The sequence below is a fragment of the Callithrix jacchus genome, chromosome 4 (assembly GCF_049354715.1).
Source record: "Callithrix jacchus isolate 240 chromosome 4, calJac240_pri, whole genome shotgun sequence".
NCBI lineage: Eukaryota > Metazoa > Chordata > Mammalia > Primates > Cebidae > Callithrix > Callithrix jacchus.
Window position 1 is genome coordinate 174771757 of NC_133505.1, and position 27945 is coordinate 174799701.

The following is a 27945-nucleotide window of genomic DNA, read 5'->3' on the forward strand; positions in this document are numbered from 1 at the left end:
GATTCTCCATGGTTGGTCAGTGTGATGGTAACTGGGGATTCTTCATGGTGGGCCAGTGTGGTGGTAACTGGGGGTTCTTTATGATGGGCCAGTGTGATGGTAACTGGGGGTTCTCCATGGTGGGTCAGTGTGATGGTAACTGGAGAATTTTCCAAGGTGGGCCAGTGTGACGGTAGTTCGGGGACTGGGTGATTTTCAGGTGCAGGAACTCTTCCCGTTTCTTCAAAGCAGGCACTGACATGCTGAGCTGTTCATCTGCATGTTTGCAGCCTCTGCGGGAAGTTGGGGAAGCCACAGGCAGAGGCATTTTCTTCTTTTTCTCACAGACTTGGCATGTGGCTGCCACTGTGGCTACCTGTAATAATTGAGTCCTACAGAAGCCAAGCCCCTCCTGAATCTGACTCATAGTGGTCCTCACCTCTGGAATCAGGCTCAGAGTGGGCCGTGTCCTCACCCTGGAATCAGGCTCGGAGTGGGCCGTGTCCTCACCTCTGGAATCAGGCTCGGAGTGGGCCGTGTACTCACCCTGGAATCAGGCTCAGAGTGGGCCGTGTCCTCACCCTGGAATCAGGCTCGGAGTGGGCCGTGTCCTCACCTCTGGAATCAGGCTCGGAGTGGGCCGTGTCCTCACCCTGGAATCAGGCTCGGAGTGGGCCGTGTCCTCACCTCTGGAATCAGGCTCGGAGTGGGCCGTGTCCTCACCCTGGAATCAGGCTCGGAGTGGGCCGTGTCCTCACCCTGGAATCAGGCTCAGAGTGGGCCGTGTCCTCAGCCCTGGAATCAGGCTCAGAGTGGGCCGTGTCCTCACCCCGGAATCGGGCTTGTGGTGGGCCGTGTCCTCACCTTAGTAGCTTCCCTTGTCCAGGCACCTGACAACAGTCATGGGTGATGGGGCCTCTGGATTCAGCGAGCGTTGCGGATTTCTGTGGCCCTTCCCCCTCCCCTCCTTAACTTGGGCAAACAGAGATGACTATGCCCCATCAGAAGTTGGAGAAACTAGACAGAGGGGCATGTGCATGCCGTTTTCCACAGCCTCACCATGACTCAGTGATTGGGCAAGAGATGGATCCCAGGACTCCCAAAATATTCTTCCAGCCTCGCACAGTTCACCGGAGAGTCACAGTGGCTCGTCCTCATCCTCACAGTCTCCCCACTCAGGGGTCTGCTGAGAGCCTGGTTGGAAAGCTCCTCTGCGGGAGGAAGGGCTCTTGCCTCATATTTCAAACACGTGTTGTTTTGTCATATGTTGTAAACATAGATGTTCTTAATTGATTTTAACAAAGCACATTACACATCCCATTAAGGAAAACACGCCCATGTGTTTGCTCTGCTGTCTGTGAAGGATGTTTCCAGTGGAGTGGAGTGATCTAACTTCATGATCGCTCTTGAAGAATCCATAGGGCCGAGTGCAAATGCCCGTCAGTGCCTGGACTTGTACTCCTGTGGTTTAACGTAAGGGCCATGCACGCCTTCTATTTGGTGATATTCAACGTAAAGAAGGCCATTTCTATGATTTTGTGATCTCGTTTTGCTTTCTTTGAAGATGAACATCATTTTTAGACAAAAGACTGAAATAACTATGTCATCAGAATTCCATTATAATTCATAGGAAAACAGGGCACTGACTGTGTTGGTCAAACAGCCCACGTGCACTACAAACACCGTGTGACTTTGTGAATCGAAAGCTCACCGGGTGAGGCCGATTTCTGGGCTGTGCCCTGGGTCCCCTGGCGCTCATGCCGGGTGGTGGTCCTTCCCTGGTGGAACCTTCCATGACAGCTGGCAGGTGGAGGAGCCTGTGTTTTGAGCACCATATTCCCTGGTGGGTGCAAAGTCAGGTGCACTGAAATGGGCTCCTATCAGCTAAACATTCAGGAAGTTTGAGAGGCTGATGTTAGTAGCTTCAAGTCATCACCGGAGGAACATTTGTACCCTGAAAGTTGGCAAATGCTGCTTCTCCCCCATCCTGCCCCAGCTGAATACACAGAAGTGATTCATTGCCCACCTCTGTCGCCTTTTGGCAAAGTGAAGTCACGAGACTTCAGGAAGCAATTCAACCTCTCAGAATGGACTAAACCACTTTCATGAGCTTGCAAATGTTTGCCTTTCTTATAGGAGGCGGAGGGGTCAGCCTCCAGAGGGAAGCGATATTACAGTCCACCTCTGTCTCCTTTCTGCAAAGTGAACTCACGAGATTTCGGGGAGCAATTCCATTCCACATTCAGCACCTGCAGTTGCATTAAAGGACATCCTGGGCAGAGGAGAGGCGAGGCCATGGGCACAGGGCAGGGCAGTGGCAAAGGTGATGGGGAAGGGTGGCTGCGGACGTACCTTAGGCGTGATCTTAAACTTGACTCACCTGACGTGTTTTTCCTGGCACTTACCGAAATGAGGCCATCTTCTCTTGTGGATGCTTTAAACTCCTGCCAGGGATTGCGGAAAAAAAAAAATACCCCAGCTGTCTGCCCTCTGGGGAGGAACCACCCATCCAGCAGTAGGTATTGTCCGTGCCCGCTAATGGTCCTCTGCTTTCGTGTCTGTACGCTGCGGCTCCCTGCAGGTCAGTCTTCCTGGCTCACCAGAGCAGACACTTCTGCATTACTCACTGTTCTAAAACGTCCTCGTAAATACCAGAGATTTATTCTTCAGCTTTGCTGTCAGACGGCTAATCTCTAATTTCTGGGTTTGTGCTGACTAGTGTGTAGCCAGCACAGCACGGGCCGCTCTCTCCTCCCTCAGAGAAGGGCCCGGGGTGACCCCTGCCCGGGCTCCAGAGCTCAGCTCTGGTCTTCGATGCAGGTCCTACCCACCTGCTTCCTCAGCTCAGAGGACCGGGGATTTTCTCTCTTCCCCAGACAGCCCGGTGCCCTGCTGGGGACATCCGAGGGATATTCACTCACCCTCCTTTGCTCATTACGGACATGAATTTGCCTGCGTTTTGGTGAAGGTGTGTTGCTGCTTCCCTCGAAGTCCCTGATGAAGGACGAAGGGAAGCCCGAGGCCTCACCAGCGGCGCTGCACGATGACCTAGAATAAATTCAGCAGAGACTTCAGAAGAGAGGTCGTCTTTAAAGACCGTGGAGGGTGTTTAGAGAACAGACGTCTACAGTTGCCAGACATTCGTATTTTCAGGAGCCTTGGTAAACCTGAGAAATTGTTTGATTTCTTTTTTTTTTTTTTTTGAGACAGAGTCTCACTCTGTCGCCAGGCGCCAGGCTGGAGTGCAATGGCACAACCTCGGCTCACTGCAACCTCCACCTCCCGGGTTCAAGCAATTCTCCTGCCTCAGCCTCCTGAGTAGCTGGGACTACAGGCACGCGCCACCACGCCCAGCTAATTTTTGTATTTTTAGTAGAGACGGGGTTTCACCATGATGGCCAGGATGGTCTCGATCTCTTGACTTCATGATCGGCCTGCCTCGGCCTCCCAAAGTGCTGGGACTACAGGCGTGAGCCACCACGAAGCTGTTTGATTTCTAAATCAACACGCCTCACCCAGTCATCCTTCCGTTTAGTTAAACTACGTAAAGCTCATCACCGCGGCATCACTTCGAAGTCGGGGCTGACCCCTCTGTCTCTATGACACAGGAGACCTTGGCAAGCTCATGAAACACAGTTGGCTGAACAGACTCCTACATGGTTATGTTGGAAGTGGAAGCAGCTGCTCCTAATTTGGTCACCTTCCCTCAAGCAGGAAGAGGATGAGATGGTCACCAAGCAGAGGGTCCCACGAAGCCGAGACTCTGCAGGCTGCTACCTGACCACAGGGATGCCTCAGACCCGCTTCCAGCTTCTGCAGCTAAAGCGAAAATCCCCGCGGGGCGGCAGCTGCTGTCCATGCTGAGGGCAGAAGGACGCGACGGCAAAACCGAATCCCAGGGCTTCTGAAATGGACACGTTTGCCCTCTGGAAAAAATAAATCAGCACTGACGTGACAGCTTCTGTCGCCCAGCAAGATGCGAAGTGATTTACTAATCTAGTTGTTTTTGTTTTAGATTAAGCAAACAGTTTTCCACAAAAGCGGCTAATCCTCTCCCACCATTGCCGGAGCCTGGGCTTGGTAAAGGAAGTCTGTGCAAACTGCTGGGTTTTATTTATCCTCCAAATGAAGTGTTCCCATGAAGTGAGGAGGCAGAGCTCCTCCTGGCGAGGTGGGGCTGGCTGCGCAGATACGGGAAGAGGTGGTTGAATGCCAGCCCTCAGCGCGGGCGGGAGGTGCAGTGGTGCCTGGAGTCTCGAACTGAGTCGTGTGAGGACCCCCTTAAAACTGTTCAATGTTGAGCAACACTGACTTTTTTAATCAAACACTGACTTTTAAAAGCCAGTCCATGAAAATGTCTTTCAACTGTAAATGTTTACATCAAAAGAAAAGTTTCATCTTTATAATTACTAATGTGAAAAAAAGAACTACCGGTGAGGTGAACACACACACACACAGACACACAGACACACACACACACAGATGATTTTTTTTTGAGGTGGGGTCTCACTGTGTTGCCCAGGCTGGAGTGTGTGGTGCAATCTCAGCTCACTGCAACATCCACCTTCTGGGTTCAAGCCATTCTCCTGACTCAGCCATCCAACTAGCTGGGACTACAGGCATGCACCACCATACCTGGCTAATTTTGTATTTTCAGTAGAGATGGGTATCACCATGTTGGTCAGGCTAGTCTTGAACTCCTGACCTCAGGTGATCCGCCTGCCTCAGCCTCCCAAAGTGCTGGGATTACAGGCGTGAGCCACTGCGTGTGGACACATGATTATCTTCTCACTCAGTGCTCTGAATGCTACATTTGAAGACCCCGCTGAAGACCACGGATGTGAAGTAAAGACCTGGGCTTTGCCAAGGTGGACTGAGGTTTAAATCCAGCTCCTCCACTCAGCACCTGTGTAAATGTGGGCCATTTAACCTCTTCAGTCTCTGTTTATACACAAAGAGAGCAAACACCATCTTCTCCACAGTGGCTGCGAGGGCCGCGAGGAGTGTCAGGAGAGCATCTGGTACACGACACAGACTATTGCAAGATTCGTGCGTTTTTCTCCTGTAAAAAGTATTGATTGGGCATTTGGCTGAATAGCGATTTGGAAACTCCATGAGCAGGGAGGAGGCTCCCTTCCGAGGTGAGCTCAGGGGCTCCCCCAGGACGAAGCCAGTGGTGTGGGGAAGAACACTTTCTTTTGGGCCATTTGGGGTGAAGTGCAGAGGTGGGAGCATCGGTTCCTGGCAGCCTGCGTGTGACAGCAATCTCGTTCAGACCTGAGACTGTATGCAAATGACTCAGTTCCTCTGCGCCTCAGGTTCCCTGTCTATGAAATGAGGCGGGCAGTGCCTTCCTTAGAGGGCTGCCTTAAAGTTGGCCATGGTCGTTAGTACAGGAAAACACGCTTTTACCCTTGACCTTCTTTTGTCCAGTCTCTTCCGTTGTCTTCCTCTCTTCTATGTCTCATCTTTACTGGGCCCCTTTCCTGGACTAAAGCAGAGTCAATCAGAGTCACGTAGTGTGAAAGATCTACAGGAGGAGCCATTTGTTCCTCAGCCCTGAATTACTTTGATGATGGGAGCAAGTCCTCCGGGCGACTGCAGCTAAGAGCCATGGATGGGGACATGGGCACCGCAGCTTCCTCTTTCATCACAAAACACGGTGCCAGGGAAACTGAGTCAAATCTTTCTTACCATTCAGACTTCTTAAATATTTTTCTTACAGAAAGAGTAAGGGCTAATTCAGGCCCAGGTTGTCACATGTCACCCCTGTGAAGGCAGGAAGAGGAAGAGTGAGTGGTGGAAAGGGAAGGGTTCCCTGGAGCATGGCGGGACACCAGGTCCTGGTTCCTTGGGGTCCCTGATGACGAAGTGAGCCACGGTCTAGATTGCCTGGGATGGAGGAGCTTCCGGTGCTAACACAGGGAGAATCTGGGAGGCTGGGTCACCTTGGGTGAGGGGAGGCTTCTGCACACCATCCGCCGTGTCCCTGAGGGCTTGGCTGCCACACACTTCTTAACAGAGCACCCGCCTGGCCTCCAGGGCTTCCCTCCCACCCTGACGACAGTTTCACAGGCCTCGACAAGCGCTTTCTTTGATCTTACCTGGATGCTTCCACCAAATGTTTTCAGCCAACAACCAGGGCTTGCATTTAGTTACAGAACTGTATGCAGCCTGTGGGAGAAAGCGCCATGGGCCGTGGTTGTCTGGTGAGGGAGCCATGGGGAAACAACCATGTCCCTGTCCTAACTTGTGGACAAAACCCTGGAGAGCCCAGAGCACAGAAGTCCTCATCCCAGAGGCTCTGGCCCAAGGGCCTGGGCCGGGCCCCACCCTGTGGCTCTTCTTTTTGATCTGGGAGGTGCAGAGTGCCTGAGAGGCCCCTTCCCCTGCCGGCTGTGGGGTGAAGCCCAGGGCTCAGTGGAGGTAACGGCAGCCTGGCCAAGGTCACTAGTGAGGAGGCAAGGATGTCCATTCACAACCACCTCTCCATCGTCCATAACCAGCACGCTGACTCTAGGATGCTGAAAATGCAGTGTGTTTAATCATCAATGACACATGGCAGCTGCATCTGGCCTGTGAGAAGCCTCCCTGTCAGCCTGGCCGTCCTCTCATCTTCCCACGGGGTGGCTTCCTTGGGGGGCTGTGCCTCTCCCCTCCCCATCCTGCTCCTTGCCACAGCGCCTCAGCGGTTCCAGTGTCCCCCGGCCCGCAGGCCCTTCCCTGGGTGTGGGGTGGGAGGAGTGGCCCACGTCAGGCTCCCCAGTGACCCTTGCCTGCCCCAGTGCGGCACTGCCACCGCAGCGGTGTCTTCATTTTGGAATCGTGGCCTGGGGATTTGTTTCTGTGGAGACGCCTCTGGTGCCTGCAGGTTTTCCACGTGGAACACTGACAGCTGAAGTGTAGGGCATGTCAATTACCTGAGCAATGAGGATGGATAACTTTTATTTTCTAGATAGTTTCGAAGCTCTCTTTAAGTCTTGCGCCGAGAGTCTTCCCTGGCCTGGCAACTTTGCTTCTGATTTTCCGTGAATGTCATTAGATATGAACAAGGAGTTAAAGTCTTGTTTCTCAGGCAACACAGTCCCAAGAACAGACCATCCTCCTGCCGCACGCGTGTGCGCTGCGTTCTCAATGATGCTGCGGTTTTCCTCCCCCTGGGGGTCTAACCGCCCACCTTGTGGTGAGGACTGAAGGCTCACAGGTTCAGCGCAGGAAACCCTTCCAGGCAGAAATGGTAGTTTGTGCTCTGATCTCAGTGATGCTTTAACCATTAGAGAATTATTTTTAGCACCTTAGATGCATCAATTGCGATGGGAACTTGAAAAGGTTACGGGAAATACGTTCATTGCTCCATCTAAAAATGAGAATGAAAGAAAGGAAGTAGCCACTGAACACACCGGGCAATCTTCCTGCCCTCACTGTTAGAATTGCCCTATTCTTCATCTCTCCTGATCACTCGAACATGAAAGATACTAAAATATTTTCTCCAGGTAGGACTAGTCGGCCACCATTCCACATTCTCAAGAGGAAAGTGTGCTTATTTCACGTGCGACTGGTGCGAACTGAAAATCTGAGCTTGCCCGGATTGAAATGGCTCCAGCCCTGTGGTTAGTGGGACCCGCGTTTAGATGGAGGTGACAGTCGGGCAGGTCCACCAGGAATTCTGTGATGCTGAATTCCTGGCTCAGGTCCTAGACCCAGTGAGGCTGATGTGTTCGAAAACACTGATCTGTGTGCACTTCCGTACTTTCTAACACAAGGTAAATTCAAACATGAGTTTACATGTTTGTGTTTCGAACAGAGAATGAAAAAGCGACTCTTTTCTACCTGGATGTATCACACAATTTTGTGACTTTCGTTTTAGACCTGTGAGCTCAGAGGCACCTTGGTTATCCCTAAGGCTGAGGTTTTTCTTTGTGTCTCTGTTTTCCAGAAGAGCTGAGAGCACAGGAAATCTGGGAGTTAGGGAAGATATTGGGAGTGGAATAGGAATGAGTGGGTCCACCTCTGCTCAGTCAGGAGTTGGCCTGGTGGACTGTTTGTTTTCGAGTAAAATTCAAGTCAGGGTGTGTGTTGACTCAGGGCCTCGTGGCTGACAAGGGATTGTCGAGGCGGTGAGTAGAATCTCACTGCTGCCCCGGGGGCTCACTGACCGTGGGAGGAGAATGGCTGACAACCTGTCACACACAGCAGGTTCTCCTGGAGAGACAGGAGAGGCACACGTGGCTGTCGGTGTTGTGAAGAAGTGATTTCCGCAGCCCACGGTGAGGACCGGGAAAGGCTGAGTTGTGGGAAACAGGACGTTTTCATCGCTTGAAGCATCAGGAGCCTCGCGTTGCTCTTAGAACCCTGTAGGTCAGCAGCGTCTTGCAGCTTCCTCTCGCTGTGTCCTGGGCCGGGGCTCCGACAGCTCGAGATTCCCCAGGGAAAGGCTTGCTCGCTGGGCTGCACAGACAGGCCGAGGTCAGAGCACAGAGGAAGCCGCTTCTGTGGCAGTGTCCTGGGGCGAGGCAGGAGCGGGGCCAGAGTGGAGAAGACACGGCTTGGGCCACGTCCTCTTTGATGTAACAAAGTGCTTTATAAAACTCCCAACTTCAGAGATTTGTTGCTTGAAATATAATAGTTTCCGTACAGCTCTTCGGAAACCTAAGTCTGTGGGTTACTTTCCAGTACTTTTTTTTTGTTAATTCCATGCAAGCACCACAAATACGATCAGAACGAACAATTGTAAACTTTGAGACAGTGACTGGGCTAAGTCCCCTCACTACTGAGGAGCGTAGGATACTCTTGAGCTTCAGAAAGACCCGCAGGACTGTCTGCAAAACCCCAAACCGCCCAGGGAGGCCCGCTGGCTGCTGCCCTGAGCTGGGACAAGTCACGTGGGGGATTTGGAGACTAACATGGCAAATGAATTGGGGTCTATCAGTGAATCCTTCAGGGGTCAGTGATGCAAAGCTCTTGACTCTAGGTTGTCTGCCTCTTGTCAGTGTCACTCAGGGAAACCAGAAGCTGATTTATGTGCTCCTCAGAAAAGCATCGCACTTTTCATGCAGGCCTCAGAAAAGCATCGCACATTATCACCGAGTTTCTTGCCATTTACTTATCGTGTGTAAATTGGCATAATGGAGAGAATCCTTTCTTTTGTTCTGAATGGATGGTAAAAAGTTTCTGGAAGTGTATTTTATGTTGAGAGTCACTTCCTGGGTTATTTGATGAAATTTATATTTTTAACCGAATATTTTAAGATTGCTTTCTAAGCAAGCATTGTTTATCTCATTCATGGGGAAAAATGAGTAATCAAATTCAATTGCAAATCATATGATAGGTAAATAAAGCCTGATGTTTTTAAAAAGCACTCGGCTTTCTAAAATAAAGTGTTGAAATAATTTCTGTTCAGCCACGTCAGTACACTCCGCTGAACCTGTGGGAAGAGTTACCACGTTGGAAAACCAACACGACGCTGTTGATCATGAATAACTGATATTTATTCGTTCCTTGTGGAGTGCCAGGCACCATTCCACGTGCCTCGTATGTATCAACGGATTCATTCCCTCAGCAACTCCAAGAGGCAGGGACGACTATCTCCATTTTCCAGATGAGGAAGCTGGGGCGGTGAGCCTGCATCTTGCCCACAGCTGCAGAGCCTGAACGTGGGGGAACCAGGCACTGAGCCTTCAGTGCTGCCCTCCCGGCTCCTTCATTAAAGACGAGACGTTTGCAGCTCAAATCTCACCCAGAGATCTGGAACCGAGTTGTCTTCTCCACACGGTGTTGCTAGGTCTAGCCCAGGACTGGGCACATAGAAGCTACACAGAAGTATTAGCTGAATGAACATCAGTTTACCTGAAGGAGGGTGGGTCCACGTGGTGCCTCTCATAGAGGGTTTCCAGAGGTGGAAATGACATGGACGACAATACAGCGTGGAAAACTAAGAGCAGAGTATGTTTTGATAGTGGAAGTAGCGATTAAGCCCCTTTGTTTTTTGATTACTAAATAGGATTTGGCGTTTTGTGGATTCGGTCTTATTTGTGAGACTCCAGGGAGGAGAAAAGATGCCGTGAGCCTCCTCCTGTGGTCAGGCGGATCTTGTCCATCTTCTGCTTGCTGAAAGCTTCTCTGCCAAACATAAGCTCTTATTTGGGTTAATGTGAACGCACTGATTCTCTAATAATTATTTTCCCTCTTTCAACCTGCTGTCATGTTTGCTAACGAGACCGTCAGCAGAGCAGACTTAATTAAAGGCTGGACTGCAGGAGAGGATGGGCCATGACTAATGGCTCCCGGGAGCACGGATGTGTGTTTGGAAAGAGAGGAACTCCCTTCAGCCGCCAGGACCGCACCGTTCTATTACTTCATTTTCATTTCATGAGGGATGTTTTCTCACTAGTGTCATATGATGAAACTCCTCCTGCCACTCCTGTGAGGGGCAGGGCCTTATCGTCATCCTGGGCCCAAAACCCGACCTCGGGCTTGGCTTCCTTGCCCACTCCCTGGGTGGGGTGTGCTAATCTCCACGGCATGTGGTCAGCACGCAGAGGGCTCAGTGCACGGCGTGGCGTGGCGTCGCACGTGGGATGCAGTGCCCGCAGAAACTCAAGTGCTCTCTTTTTTTTCTTTTTGATGGACTCTCACTCTGTCTCCAGGCTGGAGTGCAGTGGTGCATTCTGGGCTCACCGCAACCTCCGCCTCCTGGGTTCAAGTGATTCTCCTGCCTCAGCCTCCTGAGTAGCTGGGATTACAGGCACGTGCCACCTCCCACCCCGGGCTAATTTTTGTATTTTTAGTAGAGATGGGGTTTCACCGTGTTGGCCAGGATAGTCTTGATCTCTTGACCTCGTGATCCGCCTGCCTCGGCCTCCCAAAGTGCTGGGATTACAGGCGTGAGCCACTGGTCCTCAAGTACTCTCTAACAGCCACCTCGGTCACTACATTTTGATCATTTTGCCTGAGTCTGGTGTGCTTTTAATGTTGGTTCCTTCTGATAAATGCGTATTTTTATCTGGCCCCATAACAATAATTATCTAAAAGTGAATCAACAACTAAAGTCTTCTGAAGATTGCCTGACGGTTTGTTGACTCAACCATGTGATTAATTTCCTTTCATTTTGATTCAATTCTCGTTAAAAAAGCAGAAGTAAAGAGACATGGCAGAGCCTCCACCATGCAGGCTTCCATGATTGCAGAGCTGTGCTCGGACGCTGGCACCCACTCGTCCTGGTGGCTACGGGCAAGGCTCTTTCTTCAAGAGGAGGCTGCGTGGCTGTGGCTGATGGTGGCTGTGTGTCTTCTGTATTCCAAATCCAGGACAGGCCCAGGACTGCCAGCGGGACCCCACAAGGCAGCCAAGTATGCTGTGAATTGTACAGCTGTACAGGGCTTCAAACAGCTCAGGGCATGTTTGCAACATTTACAACTCTGTCTTTGCAGTCACGTACAATAGATATATTCAGGCCTATTTTATCTGAGATTGTGGGGATCGCTCCCGTGTGAGGCCCCTAGGAAATGGGCCTCGCCATACGGTGAGCTGGAGCCTGGACACAGATCCCCGGTTGGGGAAGTCGAGCTGAGGGAAAGCAGGAACCGAGAGAGGGACTATGTTATTCTAAATAATTAACAGACATTACTGTATGGATATGAGGACATGGGAGGCAATGTGTCCACTTTCGGCTCTTTATGGTTTATTGCTTGATTGTGTTCATTTTGGACCCTTGTTACCTTCATTGTAAAATATTAACTTAAGTATTTACACTTGGTAATTTACTTACCGTAACTTACTGGGCGTAACTGACTTACTGGGATTAACTTACTGGGCGTAACTTAGTGGGCGTAACTTGCTTACTGTAACTTAAGTAGTTGATCTGGTGTAAACAACTTTAACTTCAGAAAAGTATATAATGAAACATATTGCAAAAATAAAATTGCTGCTTGGACATAGCCTAAGCCAGCCCTCCAGACTCCGCTTTCCTATTTTCTTTCACTTCCGCGCACTCTCTCTCAGGTTGAACGAGACATCTACGTTAGCGGTCTCGGGGACTCCCGCAGGTCGGTAGCCCCCCTGGGAGACGTGCCGGACCCCAACATGAGATGAAGGTACTGAGCCCACAGCTGAAATCCAGGGATCCTGCATTGAGGTATTATTACCATTGTTATGCCAACCTTGTGATGGGTTGAACACTGTCCCCAAAATTCATATGTTGCAGTCCTAACCCACGTATCTCCAGATGTGACCTCATCTGAAACAGGGTCTTTACAGGAGTGAGAAACTAAAGTGAGGTCATTGGAGTAGACCCTAACCCAGTACCACTGGCACCCTGATAAAAAGGGAATACGGACACACCCGCAGGCAAGAGACACAGGAGAAATGCCATCTACACACCAAGGAGAGAGGCCTGGCACAGCTTCTCCATCGAGGCTCAGAAGGGGCCAGCCCTGCCGACACCCTGATCTCTCAGTGGCCAGGACTGCGAGGCGATGAGTCTCTACGGCTTAAGTCACCCGGCGTGTGATCTCTGAGGACAGCCCCGGCAAACTCATGGAGGCAGGTTCCAGTGCACCTGGGTGTCTGTCGTAGCTGGGTGACCTCAGCATTGTGTCTTTGCAAATCCCGACATGAGGCACATGGCCCTGTCTCCCATGCTGCACAGGTGAAGTGACAGGACCGGAGCACCATGGCCTGTGACCTCAACCTGTGGGCGAGTCTGCGCATGAGGACATAAAGTCACTTTTTACTCAACAGAGTCTTTTCCTTGACTCATACCCAGATCATGTCTCCATCATGTGAAAACAACGGATATAACCATTAGTATTAGTCCCTTCTGGCACTGCTGTAGAGTTATTACCTAAACTGGATAATCTATAAACACAGGACCCACGGTTCTGAATGGCTGGGGAGGCCTCAGGAAACTTACAATCATGGCAGAAGGTGCCTCTTTACAGGTGGCAGGAGAGAGACAGAGTGTGCAGGGGAAATGCCAGACACTTACCAAACCACCAGATCTCATGGAAACTCACTATCATGAGAGAAGCAAGGGGGAAGGCACCGCCATGATCCGATCACCACCCCCAGGCCCCGTTCTTGACACACGGTGATTACAATTCAAGATGAGATTTGGGTGAGGACACAGCACCAAACCATATCACCATTTTAATAAACAACCAGATGAATTGTCCAGCCTTGTGGAGAGGAAGAGAGAAGCCACCTCACAGAGATCTCCCTCCTTAAAGTCAGCTAGGATGTCCCAGGATGGAGGAGTCATTGAGTCCCTGAGCCAGAGGGAATCAGAGCCAGGATGAGATTCAGAGCCAGCACACGTGCTGTGCTGGGGGCAGAGGCAGGAGAGGTGAGTGTGCCGGGGGTGAGTGCTCTGGAAGTGAGTTGGAAAGCATTTCCAGGGATGTTCCACCTAGCCTCCACCTGTCAGATGGGCCATTCAGGGTCCCAGATGGAGTCATGTTAGCGTATCCATTCTCCTTTGCACAGCTTCTAAAGGCAGCAATGAGGGGAGTGATGCCCACCCCAATGATTGTAGGAACAGAACGATAACCCACATACTGATGGAGCCCTTCCGGGGGACCAAGGTTGAGCCCCAGGGAGGCAATGGTGGCATCCTAGAGAGAGATCAAACTGTGGGGCGTATGGTCTAATGGGAGGAGATGTTCTAGACAAAATGTCAAAGCTCAGTGCATAGAGGGTAAGTAACAGGGAAAGCCAATCTCACAGGGGGCACTGGGAAGCCTCTCTCCAGGGGTGATGAGGGCTCTGTGTGAGGGGCAGGAAGTTGCTATATGAGGGTGTAGAATGATGGGCTAGGCTGGGCCATCCTGGGGTGGGAGGGGGCAGAGTGTCTGAGGAACAGAGAGGGGGCCAGCGAGGTGGCCAGCAGCCAGGGGCAGGAGAGCCGGGGGCGGGACATGCTGCCAGAGCTGTGGGCAGGAGACCAGCCTCACGGGACCCTGAGGGCTTCACTGAAGGGCTGACTTTCATTAGGAAGGCATTGTGGGGGCATGAACAAGCCTCTCTACAGAAAGTTTGCTCTTCCTAGAACATGGGAAATGGATTCAAGGGGGAGCAGCTGGGACCCTGGGGGCAGGGGGAGCTGTCACAGAGGCTGCAGGGTGGTGCTGGCTCAGGAGCAGGAGTGCAGATTTGAAGGAGGCCCAGGAAAGGAGGTCCAGAGGACCTAAGGACCAGTGAGTCCTGGGGGTGAGAAAACATAAGTTCCACAAAGACAATGGTTTTGTCTAGGTTCTGAGCTGTTGCATCAGGGTTGTTCACAGGAAGTGCTGATACAGTCATTCAGCGAGGGTGGGCTCAGCTTCAGCCTGCACTGTTAGCGCGTGGCTGTGTCACCCACTGAGGCAGGCAGACGGCACAGGGCGAGGTTGGAAATGGGAGACTCAATCTGTGTGGGTCTGTTACATCATGGAGCAAGAGTTCCACCAGGGAATCCAGAGCCAAGTCTGGCTCAGACACCGCTTCTCCATGCAGAGTCCCCGACACCCCAGCGTGATGTAGGATTCTGTAGCTTGGATCTCAGGACAGTGCTCCATGTTACCTCTGTGGTGGCATTCACACTCTGCTTTAACTGGTCCACCGATTTTTTTTTTTTTTGAGACAGAGTATCGCTTTGTCACTCAGGCTGGAGTGCAGTGCTGCAATCTCAGCTCACTGCAACCTCCACATCCTGGGTTCAAGTGATTCTCCTGCCTCAGCCTCCCAAGTAGCTGGGACTACAGGTGCCCGCCACCATGACTGGCTAATTTTTTATATTTCATAGAGACAGGGTTTCACCATATTGGTCAGGCTGGTCTTAAACTCCTGATCTTAGGTGACCCACCTGCCTCAGCCTCCTAAAGTGTTGGGATCACAGGTGTGAGCCACCTTGCCCAGCCTCTGGTCCACATTTGAGGGTGCATCTGATCTCACTGGCAGAATTCTAAGTTCCTGAGGGAAGCTGGCCTGTGGCATCTCTCATCTTCCTTAGCACATAGCTCAGGGCCTGGTGCAGAGCGAGTGTTCAAGGCACACTTGTCTGGTACAGAAATAAAAAAAAAAAACAGTGTGTTCCATGCTGAGAAATAAACAGAAAAATTCAGCCTTGAAGGGAGATGGTCAGATGCCTTTAACTGTAGAGAGCCTAGGCAGACCTTTGAATGCTGAGCAATGAATGTGAGCACAGGACTGCTGGGTGTTCACACTGTGGCCTGAGTGAGCGGGCGGGACAGCTGGGTGTTCACACTGTGGCCTGAGTGAGTGGGCGGGATGGCTGGGTGTTCACACTGTGGCCTGAGTGAGCGGGCGGGACAGCTGGGTGTTCACACTGTGGCCCGAGTGAGTGGGCGGGACTGCTGGGTGTTCACACTGTGGCCTGAGTGAGCGGGCGGGATGGCTGGGTGTTCACACTGTGGCCTGAGTGAGCGGGCGGGACTGCTGGGTGTTCACACTGTGGCCCGAGTGAGCAGGTGGGATGGCTGGGTGTTCACACTGTGGCCTGAGTGAGCGGGCAGGATGGCTGGGTGTTCACACTGTGGCCTGAGTGAGCGGGTGGGACTGCTGGGTGTTCACACTGTGGCCCAAGTGAGTGGGCAGGACTGCTGGGTGTTCACACTGTGGCCTGAGTGAGCAGGTGGGATGGCTGGGTGTTCACACTGTGGCCTGAGTGAGCGGGCGGGACTGCTGGGTGTTCACACTGTGGCCCGAGTGAGCAGGTGGGATGGCTGGGTGTTCACACTGTGGCCTGAGTGAGCGGGCGGGATGGCTGGGTGTTCACACTGTGGCCTGAGTGAGCGGGCGGGACTGCTGGGTGTTCACACTGTGGCCCGAGTGAGTGGGCGGGACTGCTGGGTGTTCACACTGTGGCCTGAGTGAGCAGGTGGGATGGCTGGGTGTTCACACTGTGGACTGAGTGAGCAGGCGGGACTGCTGGGTGTTCACACTGTGGCCTGAGTGAGTGGGCGGGATGGCTGGGTGTTCACACTGTGGCCTGAGTGAGCGGGCGGGATGGCTGGGTGTTCACACTGTGGCCTGAGTGAGCAGGTGGGGCAGCTGGGTGTTCACACTGTGGCCTGAGTGAGCAGGCGGGACTGCTGGGTGTTCACACTGTGGCCCGAGTGAGTGGGCGGGACAGCTGGGTGTTCACACTGTGGCCTGAGTGAGCAGGTGGGATGGCTGGGTGTTCACACTGTGGCCTGAGTGAGCGGGCGGGACTGCTGGGTGTTCACACTGTGGCCTGAGTGAGCAGGTGGGACAGCTGGGTGTTCACACTGTGGCCTGAGTGAGCAGGCGGGACTGCTGGGTGTTCACACTGTGGTCTGAGTGAGCGGGCGGGACTGCTGGGTGTTCACACTGTGGCCCGAGTGAGCAGGTGGGACGGCTTTAATGAAATAAAGGTAAAATGTTCTTCAGGTGACCGTGGAGATTCACTGACCTGAAAACAAAGCTCCAGCATGGTCAGTGTGTGTCCCCTGTCCCCATTAACCATTCTGTCTCAGGAAAATGAATTCCATGGGGGTTGAGTGGTGTGTTGGCAACTCTCACATGTTTTAGGGGTGTTTGTGGCCTGCGATTCTCTGCAGAATCCTTGGGGTGTGGTGTGGAGGCCCAGGCCACCCCGGTCCCTCCTTATTTAGACCCGGGGTTGACTCGTGACTCCTGGGCTTCTCTCTGTGGCAGTCTGGAGCTGGCTTCACTCCCGGGGTCTCTCCCGACCATCCACAAGAACTGCTTAGATTTCAATAGGCAAAAGTCAGAGATGACACGTGAAAGTGACCTGCTAAGTCGTGTCTTCAGAAACACTTTACCTGTGAACATCATCACAATCAAAAATGGAGTCACTACGTCAAAACCCTGAAAATCAGAGCCAGGAAAAGCTGTAAAGGGAGGATTCTTATGTATGAACGCCTGACACCAAGACCTGTCACAAAAGATGCTGCCAAACCCGCAGCTTTGTACAAGGCCGTCTCCAGCTCACAAAGAAGTGCCCCTGCGTGGGCATCGGGCCTGCAACTGCCCGTCCAGCTTAGGACTGGCGCCACCCTTAGTATTACCGATTCCTTTGCTAAGAATGATGATCTCAAGGCAATGATGTAATCCCCATCCTCGTTTTTCCTTTAAAAACCTCCATCTTGGCCAGGTGTGGTGGTGATTCACGCCTGTAATCCCAGCACTTTGGGAGGCTGAGGCAGGTGGATCACGAGGTCAAGGGATCGAGACCATCCTGGTTAACATGGTGAAACCCCATCTCTACTAAAAATACAAAAAATTAGCTAAGCATGGTGGCGCGTGCCTGTAATCCCAGCTACTCAGCAGGCTGAGGCAGGAGAATTGCCTGAACCCAGAAGGCGGAGGTTGCGGTGAGCCGAGATCGTGCCATTGCATCCCAGCCTGGGTAACAAGAGCAAAACTCCATCTCAAAAAAAAAAAAAAAAAGCCTCCATCTTACTTGACCTCCCTGAAGATGGACAGTTTGCTATGACACACGTGTTCTCATTGCTATGTCTATTCCCGAATCAATGTCATTTTCGTTTAGAGCGCCCATCTGTTCTTTAGGCTGACAAACAGAGTGTGCAGCGCAGGAGCCGAGAAAGATCGCGATTGGGAGGACGGGCGACTCTCAGACCTGCACGTGGTTCTCACTGGGGCCCATGAGCTCTCTGCCTCCTTGGGGATTACATCACCGCTTCTGCTTGGGCGAGTCCGCTCTCAGGCTGAGCCGCCTTATTTTGATGGGAGTTCTTGACTTTGGGATTTTGTTGGGTTCTAAGGTCACCTGAAATCAAAGACCTCGCGTCCCTTGTGGGATGATAGGAGACTTTTTGCCTTGCTGGCAAGTTCTCTCGGGTGTAAAGGCCAGTGCCCCTCTGGCTTGAGTGCCCTGCTTCCTGTTGGATTTACCTTCTGCCTCTGAGGCTCTTGTCTTCTCTGTGGACTGACTTCGGGCTCTTTCTGCCCAATTTAATGTTTTGTTGGATCGAGTGTCTGGTTAAGATTTTTGTGAGCACTCTGACGCTCAGTCATTTTGGTTTAGTTTTGTACTTCTGTAAATGATTCGGCTCTTTTACCCTCGCTTGTTTCTAAATTATCTTCCCAGAGCAGAATCAAACATTCTTCATGGTGGGTGTGAGATGGCTAACTGGAAGCCACTTGGCAGCCCCTGTTGTCTAAGACACTGCTCCGGGCATCTGACACTGCTCTGGGTGCTTGACACTGCTCTGGGCGCCTGACACTGACCCAAGCACCTGACACTGCTCCAGGTGCCTGACACTGACCCAAATGCCTGACACTGCTCCGGGCGCCTGACAGACACTGCTCCGGGCACCTGACAGATACTGCTCTGGGTGCCTGACACTGCTCCGGGCGCCTGACAGACACTGCTCCGAGCGCCTGACAGACACTGCTCTGAGCACCTGACACTGCTCTGGGTGCCTGACACTGCTCCAGGCACCTGACAGACACTGCTCTGGGCACCTGACACTGCTCTGGGTGCCTGACACTGCTCCGGGTGCCTGACACTGCTCTGGGTGCCTGACACTGCTCTGGGCGCCTGACACTGCTCCGGGCACCTGACAGACACTGCTCCGGGTGCCTGACACTGCTCTGGGCGCCTGACAGACACTTCTCCAGGCACCTGACACTGACCCAAGCATCTGACACTGCTCCAGGCACCTGACAGACACTGCTCCGAGTGCCTGACACTGACCCAAGTGCCTGACACTGCTCCGGGCACCTGACAGACACTGCTCTGGGCGCCTGACACTGCTCTGGGCGCCTGACAGACACTTCTCCAGGCACCTGACACTGACCCAAGCACCTGACACTGCTCCAGGCGCCTGACAGACACTGCTCCGAGCACCTGACACTGACCCAAGTGCCTGACACTGCTCCGGGCACCTGACAGACACTGCTCTGGGCGCCTGACACTGCTCTGGGTGCCTGACACTGCTCCGGGTGCCTGACACTGCTCTGGGCGCCTGACACTGCTCTGGGCGCCTGACACTGCTCCGGGCACCTGACAAACACTGCTAAGGGCGCCTGACACTGCTCTGGGTGCCTGACACTGCTCCGGGCACCTGACAGACACTGCTCTGAGCGCCTGACACTGACCCAAGTGCCTGACACTGCCCTGGGTGCCTGACAGACACTGCTCTGGGCACCTGACAGACACTGCTCCGGGTGCCTAACACGGCTCCGAACGCCTGACACTGCTCCGGGTGCCTGACAGACACTGCTCTGGGAGCCTGACAGACACTTCTCCAGTCACCTGACACTGACCCAAGCGCCTGACACTGCTCCGAGCGCCTGACACTGCTCTGCAGGATCTACAGGCTTTCCTTGGCTCTTGAAGAAATGGAATGGAATTCTCAAACACTAAGGCCCACAGAGCTTTCAGGGACTCCAAACAGCTATAGCTGTAGAGTTAACTTGCAGAGCTTTCTAACCTTTCTCTCTCTGTGTATATATACACATATTTTTCTCCCTACTTTCCATTTGCTGACTCTTCTGCAGATGTTGAGATAAAATTCATTGCTTATGGCATGTCTTAAAGGGCTTTCGAATGACTGAGTTTACAAATTACCACAGCTCCCTGGCAACCAGCAACCAAGACACCTTCTGGAAATGGAAGTTTAGCTTTTCCTAACAATTAATTAGAGTAATAAATAGAACAGTTAACTGAAGGAATAGTATTACCAAAAAAAAGGAGTAGAAAACGTTTATAAAATCAGGCCCCGAGATCAAACAGGTCAAAATCTTGAGTTCACAGAAAAAATATAAAAATATTTCTGTCTGACATAAAAGTTGCTTTGTCTTGCCATGAAGGAGCCAGAAAAGTAAAAATAAAAAATGCTAAAATGCTTCGCTGCCCACATAGACCAGTCAAGCAAAGCAGACGGATAAGGCAAGGGGGATTCGCTGCTAATCCAAGGCCACTTGGAGAATTTACTGTGCACAATTCAGCCAGCCCTGCTGAAAGGTAAACGCTGAAAATTCAGCCCTAAACTCATTTGAAACTGAGCAAAGGGTAAGAAAGAACAACGTTTTATTTAAAAGTCAAACTGCTGTGGAGACTGCTTTACCCAAAACGTTGGTCTCCCACCTTCATTAGATTGTCTGTCAGGGAAAAAAAACAACAAAGAATGTTTAGCCACGTGAACTTGTCCCGTTTTGTCAGAAACATAAATTGGCTCTCACTCTCTTCTCTGTACTGATGAGTTTATATCATGCTTAGTGTCCCATGACTAAAATCCTAAAATGCAAACTGCAAGATCTTTGTGTGTGTCTGTGTGTGTCTGTTTAGGTGTACATACATATATGCACGTGTGTGATGCTATATATTATGTCTACGTGGTAAAATCTGGCATAATCAGCTAAAAATTCCTTAAGAAAATTTATTCAGATTGGCTTAAATAAGTGCTCATGAAAGTTGTTAAACTATATAGTAGTTAACTGAAGTGTCTTTTGGGTCACATGACTTCAGTAACTCCGATAAATAAGCTGCTTTTAAAACTGTTCTTAAAATAAAAATAGAAATGTTTTCAAAATTGTCAACACTCATTTCTACCTGAGGTTACTGGTCAGACAGTTTTACACTTGTCTCCGCTAGATGTTTTAAGGTGTCATGGTTTGACCCCAAGGTTGTAAAACTCAGCCAAAAAGCAGAATAATATTTGTTTAACTCTTCAATAAATAAGGCTAATACAATGTTATTGATTTAAGAAAATTATCTTCTGCATCATCATCAAAATATCCATGTATTTGACTTCAAGTTTCTTACTTAGGTGAAGAACATGCCATTCACAGACTAGAAAAATGGTTACTAGGAAAATAACTGAAAATGACTAGCTTTGTCTAATATCCTAGTTTTCACAAGTAATACAGGTAAACCATTAAAAATAAACAAACCAGGTAAATTTAAATGGGATAAACATTTCTAAATGAGCTTTGCATGTAAAGTCTTAATGTCATGTTAAATTAAGTTATGGATACCCATGAAATGTCTGCGTATCCTCAAAGAAGATAAAATGTAGATATTGGACAGACAGCTCAAAATTGCTTTGGTTTTAGGTAAAAAGTAAGGTTACTAAGAGTTAAAATTTTAATATATATATATATATGTTGTGTGTGTATATATATATGATTCTATATACAAAGTGTAGCAAAAAATAAGATTTTTTTTTTTTTTTTTTGAGACGGAGTTTCGCTCTTGTTACCCAGGCTGGAGTGCAATGGCGCAATCTCGGCTCACCGCAACCTCCGCCTCCTGGGTTCAGGCAATTCTCCTGCCACCTCCTGGGTTCAGGCAATTCTCCTGCCTCAGCCTCCCGAGTAGCTGGGATTACAGGCACGCGCCACCATGCCCAGCTAATTTTTTGTATTTTTAGTAAAGACGGGGTTTCAGCATGTTGACCAGAATGGCCTCGATCTCTTGACCTCGTGATCCACCCGCCTCGGCCTCCCAAAGTGCTGGGATTACAGGTGTGAGCCACTGCACCCAGCAAGACGTGTTTTTAATGACAAAAATGAGGAAGGCATACAATGTGTTTTTTAATGAAAAAAGAGCAATTCTGTCTAATTCAGAGCTTATTTAAAGGTTGTTTCAAAGTATAGATTTAAAAAACTAGAAGCAAGATAGAAAGAAACTGGTAAGTAGGTGACAAAGATATGAAAAACGTTTTAAGTATAAAGTTATATTTTTGGTTAAAAAAAGTTTAAAAAGAGAGTAATTTTGTTTGAGAAAGAATCTTCAGTGGTACATTTTTGTCTCAAAATAAGTGGTTAGGTAAGAAGGAGGATGTACGGGGCAGAGCAGAAAGTCCAAGCTTGTTGTGGGAGGTCTGTGCAGGTCACAGAAGTTTCATGAATGATACATTTATGAAAGAAATTGGTGTGTAATAAAGTTGGCTATAATTAGAAGAAAATTGTATATCTATCCAAAGATTCAGATTTGATATTAAAAACACACTGGTACAAACCTTGAGCAGCCAAGGCAGCATAGCATTACCCTCTCGCTTTTTTTCACCTTTTTTTCACCTTTTATTTTAGGCTCAGCGGTACATGTAAAGGTTCGTTATATGGGTGACCTTGTGTGATGGGGTTTGTTGTGCAGATGACTTCATTGTCCAGGTACTGAGCCCAGGACCCAGTAGTTACCTTTTCTGCTCCTCTCCTTCCTCCCACCCCAATACCCTCTCTCGTTTTTCTTTTTTTCTTTAAGAGGGGGAAGGTAAAAAAATACACTGATACAAAGCTAAAATTTCTCCCATGTTAGAACAAGATTTAAAAAAAATATTGATCTGCTCTTGCTAAAGCTGCCAAGGGCTTTGATCTAGAATTCTGAAGTCTGTTTCTTTATATTTTCCACCATCCCTTGAATGGCAGCTTCGACCTGTTTTAGTTACTATTTCTGCCATTTTTTTTTTCTGAGATCCATTAAATGTCCATAGTTTCAGCTTAGAAATACTGTTTTCTTCATTGAGAATGATGATTTTATTTCTCAGGGTGGAGTTTCCCTCTGGAAGCTTCTCAGGTTCATGTTCAGAAGCTTCCCTTCTGCCGTTTCTTGCTGCCTGTGATTTCCCAGCTATGCATCACTGCCTTCAGCTCTTTCTCCCCTGAGAAGGCTCTGGGAGTGACTTTCTCCTGCAATTTTTTTTTTCCTCTGGTTTTGTCTGCTGTTATAAACCGACACTGAAATTTCTGTCTTGAAAGCCTAGAAAAGCAATGCTTTTCTCCAGCGTACCCTGAACTCCCGGCTTTTCTTGGTATATCTCAGCTGTTCCAGAGAACAGGAAGCTGATCACAGTAACTGAGGGCCACGTGTTCCCCTGATCACAGTTACTGAGGGCCACGTGTTCCCCTGATCACAGTAACTGAGGGCCACGTGTTCCCCTGATCACAGTTACTGAGGGCCACGTGTTCCCCTGATCACAGTTACTGAGGGCCATGTGTTCCCCTGATCACAGTAACTGAGGGCCACGTGTTCCCCTGATCACAGTTACTGAGGGCCACGTGTCCCCCTGATCACAGTTACTGAGGGCCACGTGTTCCCCTGCTCAAGGGACTAGTGACGTGGTTCATGATCCGTGGTCTACTCTGAGGACCTCGGACACACACTCTTTCTGTGTCTTATTAAATTCAAGTAGCTTTTCCATCAGGTGTGACTTCCAGTTTACGAACCTGGGCTTCCCATAGGGAGAAGCGATCACGTTGCAGGAGGTTCTTCTTTAATGTTTTGGTAATAGGCCTAAAACACAAAGATTTTACATGTTATCAAGATCATTTCCTCAGTTTTCTTTGTTGGGTTTTTGATGATTTAGACAAACTGTGCTTTGAAACGATTAAGGTTTCTTTTTAAATCCATGTAACTTTCCGTATAGCTCTTAAAGTCTTTAGGACTCTGGTTAAATGAATGACTGTTACTTCCACAATGACTTGTGATTCTGTTTTTATCAAATGTTTTAAAGCTTTTGGTAACTTTGATGGGCTTCCCCAATATCAAAATTCTACATTAAGTAGTTTTGACCTAAAAGTAACTCTTATATTTTCTATTCGGGCCCTTAGGGAATCTAAAAAGATGTCTGTCTCATCTTGTAGACATATTAAATGATTAGCCTTTTTTTGGTAAATTGCATGGTGAGCACTGTCAGATGGTCAGAGGCACCAGGGATTCTTCCAGTTACACTGATGGACGTGTCATTGATATGCATGTTCCAAAGCTGAATAAAACTCTGAGAAGTCTCGTGCGTCGTCAAGTCCCGATTCTGTTTGTTTATGCTAAAAGCCACAAAAATAGCCACGTTTTCTTGTCGCTTTCCGGTAATGGTAAATTTTCACTCAGATTTATAACCATGGCTATTCCAAGTCTCTGCCATTCACAGTTACTGTTTCGACGGTTGTCTGAAAGTGTTTGCAGTCAGATTCATGGAAAGAGTCTAACAAGTACCCTCAATTGCAGTTTTCCTATACCTTTAAGAGCGATAGACTAAAGGTTTGTAGAACGTTGATGAGGAAATGGGTGGGTTCACGAAACAGCTGATTGAGGTCAAGCAGAGCAAAAAATCAATCACAGGAGCCGAGTAACTGACAAAGGGCATATTCCCCTGACTTTCATCTGTGACATTGTTGAAAATTTTTGTTTTCCAGACTTAAGGAAATTTTCTCTCTTAAGCTGTCCACAGTTTGTAGCGACTTCTGTGAACAAAGGTGGAAGTATTTTCTCTTTCTCCCTACCTGATTCTGCCAGAATCGGAAACTATCGGGATGTATTGTTATTCTCATTATTTTTTGGGAATATAGCTATTCGCGTAAGTTCAGTATGAATTCACTCTCCCTTGATAAGAGGATGCAATTGAAAACATCGGCTATATTGCCAAGGCTTTGTCTGAAATCTCACATTTGGGGATGTGCATAGAGTAAGAATGCCCGTTTTTAAGGGTCAGAAAGATCTTACGGTCAGTGAAATCGCCCCGTGCCGCAGGAGCAGGAGCCTGGAAACAGCAGGTGAAGTCTACAGTCAGTCTTCGTTTCAGTTTCCAGCCTGAAGAGATTTCAATCTGAGATTCCTCTGTGATTAATGTAGAGAGAGAAGGTTAAGAAAACCAGCCAATACACCTCTGATTGGGCTACAGCTCTGCGCTCGGTTTTCAGTTCTTGGTCATGACCTGTAGACCAGACTAAATCATCAATTCCAGGTTCCTCCAATCCAGTTTTTTCCGTAAAGATACTAAAAATGGAAACCATTCCCCAGGCCCTGTAAGCTGAACCTGGATTAATCTCAAGGAACAAGTTTGATACCTAATATATAAATCAAACGTAAAGTTTACCGGAACTCCTGATACCGTGACCACAGACATTCAAATTGCGAACCGGGAGAAGCTGATGGTCTCACGCTGTAGAGGGCTTTTCCTAAGATGTGGAAGCCACACGCCGTGCTGCAGTGACGCTCGGACTTGAATTCATGCCGACCTCTATGGCTTGACAGAATGGCTGTGGGAACTAAAAAAGTCCTCTTCGAAGTTTTCTTTCTTGTGAAAGAATAAATCATAAGTGTGCAGTAACTCTTTGTTAAGCCCTATCCTATGTAGCTGTTAGGCATGCCACGCTACAGGCACGTAGTACATTCTGTGTCCTTGCACTTCAACCGAGATACCTGTGCCGGATGCGCTCACAGGCGTGTCCCAGCTCTCCACTGCTTTTACCTGTTTAGAAAAGTTTTAAGTCGTTAGCCGATCGGGTTTTCGTCTAAATTGTAAGGACTGGCTCTAGCCAACGGAGATCAGACACAGCAGTAAGGACGACCCCAAATGTGTAAGGGATAAATCTGTGTGTTTTGCTTTGTTCGTTGTACTCTTGCGGCAAGATGGCTAGTGAGAGTACCCTTCCTACAGGAAGCAAAAATTGCGTTGCTGAAAGATCCTTTGCCTCAGTGCTAATGGTTCTTTGCAGCACCAAGCATCTACTTCCAACAATGGTCGCCATTTAATGTCTGCAACTGGTGGCCTTTCAGCCTATGTTCATGTGTCAAAACCATTATATAACCTGAGTTTGAGAGATTACTCTTAATTTTACTTTCTATTGTCCTTTTTACATTTTGTATCTGTTGCTTGTCAATTTCTGCAGAAGTATAACTCCTTTTGTTAAGTTCTTATTAATTTCCATTTCACCTGTTCCGTAGGTGTAGGCTATCATCCAAGACACCTACAGAACAGATGAAATTGAACTTAATAAGAACTTAACAAAATTGAACTCCAGGTAGGCTTAGCCTGAGTCCCACTCCCTCCAAACCTCCCTTGTTGCTCAGATGTGGCTGACCGGATGTCAACACTGACTCCTTGTCACCAGTCACTCCCTCCAATGTAGAACTGAACCAGACCAGATCAAGACAGGACTATCCTGGCACTGAGGGAAAATCAAAACCTAACTGCATTAGGGTGATGGGTCAGAGACGCTCAGAGAAAGATCTTGATCAAAAGAGGGGAATGGGAAAGTTTCCAGAATCAAAATGGAGTCACTTGTGTTGAAAACCTTGACAAATAAAACGGGGAAAGGCCACGAAGGGAGGATTGCTAAGCATGAAAACAATCACAACAGACTCTGCGAACAGCGCAAGCTTGCACAAAGGCACACCTCCCCAGCAAGGCCTGTTCAGCCCTGCACTGGGCCCACTCTTTTTATTGATCCTGTAGCCAAGGAGAATTATCTCAAAACAATGACATCGCCCTTCTCATTTTCCCTTTAATAACCTTTGTCTTCCTTCGTCCTTCAGAATACACACATAATATCAGATGCCTATTCCCATTGCAATGCTCTATCCACGAATAAATATCAATTGCTTTTAGAGAGCCTCTCTGTGTGCTTTTTAGGTTGACACATCTTTATCTGTCCTTTGTCATTAGGGGAATCTGAGTGGTACTTGACACATTGAGAGCAGCAAGATAGCCCCATTGCCCAGAGCCCTGCCTGATGGCCCATCTGGCTTCTGCCCTTGGTGCACCTGCTCCCTCCTGCCTCCTTCCCTGCACAGGCTCCTCCACCTCTCCTGTGCCCAGAGCCCACCAAATGCCCTCTGTGTCTCTACCCTTGCTCTTCCCATTGCTCCTCTTCTCACCTGCTTGCATCTCTTCCTCCAAAAGGAAGAAAGAAACCTCCCCAGGCCCAGCGTTATGATCTATGTTGCCCCAAACTATTATTTTCTTACAGTAAAACTTTTTCTTTTTCTTTTCCTTTTTTTTTTTTTTTTTTTGTTTGTTTTCTGAGACAGTCTTGCCCTGTTGCCCAGGCTGGAGTGCAATGGTGGGATCTTGGCTCACTGAAACCTCTGCCTCCCTCGTTCAAATGATTCTCATGTCTCAGCCTCCTGAGTAGCTGAAATTACAGGTGTGCACCACCAGTCCAGCTAATTCTTGTGTTTTCGGTAGAGACGGGGTTTCACCATGTTGGCCAGGCTGGTCTTGAACTCCTGACCTCGAGTGATCAGCCCACCTCAGCCTACCAAAGTGCAGGGATTATAGGCTTGAGCCAACTTTTTCTAAGTGTGCCCTGACCTGTGGGCACATTCAAATTGCAAAAACCAGGAGAAGCTGATGGTTTCACAGCATAGGTAGCTTTTACTCTGACCCTGCCCCACCCTGGGAGCCATAGCAGGTCCATGTGGTGAAGCTCAGCAGCTTTCGGTCTCCATCTCCTCAGGCTCCTTGTGAGCATCCAGCGGTGCCGACCACAGGCACCATGTGCATCTCTGGGGTCAGACCGTCGGGAATCAGCGTCACATACTACCACTTACTCGATGTGTGCTGGGCAGATTACTCTGATCCTCTGTCTCCTCATCTGTAAAGCAGTCCTGGATCTCAGCTGGTTCATGGGAGGATTCCGTGAAATAACACCTGTTGGCAGTCAGCCCAGCGGGGAAAGATTGTAAGTGCCCTGCAGGTGGTGTTGTTATTCTTTTCACCTGACCCATTGAGTAACGTCTGCTTGCCTGCCCTTGCATTTCTAATGCAGCGCACCTGTGGCGTGGAGACTATTTGTGCAGTGGATTAGCAGTATTTCCAGGTTAGCCTCTCCTGAGCTCAGGGCCCACAAGTTCAATGGCTTGTGGTGCATCTTCACCCAGATGTTCCCTAAACAGCTCAAAACCAGTGTTGCCTACAAGTGGAAATTACCCTCCTTTCCTCTCCCTCACCTGCTGTCCACCTAAACCTGCTTTTCTTTCTACAGCTTATCTCTTGGTCACAGAACAATTGTGCCCCTCCAAGGGTTGGGGCTTGCACCCTCTGAAGCGACAGCCTGAGCTGTATGTTGGCCCCTTCTAGCCACAGCTGGGATGCAGGGCACCAAGTTCGGAGACTGCACAGAGCAGCAAGGCCCCAGGCCCAGCCCATAAAACCATTTTGTCCTTCTAGGCCCCCAAGCCTGTGATGAGAGGGGCTGCCATGAAGGTCTCTGACACGCCCTGGAGATATTTTCCCC